Genomic DNA, 2,029 nt, shown 5'->3' on the forward strand with positions numbered 1-2,029 from the left:
TTCTTCACAGCACAGTCTCTCATGGTTTCCCTTGGCTAGGGGAGGGAGTTCCCCAACCCCTTGCACTTCCCAGGTAAGGCGATGCCCCCACCCTGCTTCAGCTCACCCTCTGTGGGCTGCACCCACTGTCTAACCAGTCCCAATGAGATAAGCTGGGTACCTCAGTTGGAAATGCAGAAATCACCTTCCTTCTGCGTTGATCTTGCTGGGAGCTGCAGACTGGAGCTGTTCCTATTTGGCCATCTTGCCCAGGACCCACACAATGTTTTTGTTTTGTTTTATTTTGTTTTAATTGAGATGGAGTCTCGTTCTGTTGCCCAGGCTGGAGTGCATATCCGCTTACTGCAACCTCTGCCTCCTGGTTCAAGCAATTCTCCTGCCTCACCCTCCTGAGTAGCTGGGATTACAGGTGCCTGCCACTATGCCTGGCTAATTTTTTTATTTTTAGTAGAGATGGGGTTTTGCCATGTTGGCCAGGCTGGTCTTGAACTCATGAACCCAAGTGATCTGCCCATCTCAGCCTCCCAAAGTGTTGGGATTACAAGTGTGAGCCACCAAGCCCAGCCTCTAAATGGTATTAAAGGTGAATTTATTATTTTAAAATAGGTTATTTGCAACTACCCGTCTTTCCCACAAAACATCATCTGTTAAGGTGGCTGGAAATAAGAACCTAAGTGAATTAGAACTACTTTCTGAAAACTCATTGAAGATCTCTGTGTCAATTGGAGCTATTCAGGTACATGACTAGAACTGGAAATCCCTGGCCTGTTTGAACTTTGAAAGTTTTACATTTTAGAGATGAGAGAGACATGTTTTTATAATGTTCTACATTTCTGCACCTGAGTGCTGATTTGGGTGAATAGACAATTGGCTTTTCCTATAGGAACCTGGCTGCCTGAGTCAGTAACATCTGCTCTCTGGAGCCTACTGGGAGGCTGGGGGTGGGGGACAGATGGTCTAGGCCACTGAGTGGGGCAGCAGAACCTGGGGGCTGGGAGTGGTGAAAATCAGCCACATTGAACATATGGGTGTCTTCTCAAGGAAGTGTGACATATGCGAGAGAAAATGGAGGCTAGAAGGGATGAGGAAGAGGTGATCAGGGGAGTGAGGGCTTCTTTGGGGCCAAGGTTCCCTGACTAAGGTTAGTCAGGGTGGGCCTGCGTTTCCCCACCCCAAATGCCCGCAATACTCCTACAGAAACTCTTAGGAAATTCAGCACTTCATTATACACTGCTTCCACTGTAAAGTTCTGCCACGTAAGCAGCTTTGGGTCCCGGCCAGACTGGAGATAATCAGTAAGGAACCCTAATGCTACCAACACAAGACAACTAAGAAAAGTGCAAATATTCATCAAAATTGTTGCCAACTGTTTTGTAATCCTCACCACAATACTGCAAGGTGGACATCAGCGTCCTCACCACTTTTCAGACAGGGACACAAAGGCTCAGAAAGGAAAGAGTACCTGGTTGGAATCAGCACTGAAGCTTCAGCTACCTGCTTGCAGAGATGTGCTCATCCAGCAGTTTCTAGGAGACTGGGCTAGCGGCAGTGCCTGCTCTGATAAGGGAGGAGGAGGGGAGAGGCTTGCTGTGGTGGCTTGCAGGCTGTGTGTGTGTGTATTTGTGGGGTCATTTCCAGGGCTACATGTGAGTTTAAGTGTGTGTATACGGGTTGAAATATGGTGTACATGGATATTTGTCGGTCAGTTCTTGGAATGTGTGTATATGAGTGTGTGTTGAGTGGGGTTCGGGGGTTAGTCCCTGAGCCATGTGAATATGTGGGTTGGGGCGCTGGTGAGGGCAAAAGGGCTTGAATTTTGTGCATGATTTTGTGTGTGTGTGTGTGTGTGTGTGTGTGTGTGTGTGTGAGTTTAAGATTCCAAGTATGTGGGCGTTGGGGGGGGAGGGGACGGTGTTGGAGATCAATCCCTGGGCTGTGTGTTTATAGTGTGTGTGTCTGCCCAGAAGAGTGGGTTACTGGGCTGTGCGCCTCTGTGTAGAGTGTGAGTGTGTGTATGAGGGTGAATGTG

This window comes from Mandrillus leucophaeus, unplaced genomic scaffold (genome assembly GCF_000951045.1).
Source record: "Mandrillus leucophaeus isolate KB7577 unplaced genomic scaffold, Mleu.le_1.0 Scaffold64, whole genome shotgun sequence".
NCBI lineage: Eukaryota > Metazoa > Chordata > Mammalia > Primates > Cercopithecidae > Mandrillus > Mandrillus leucophaeus.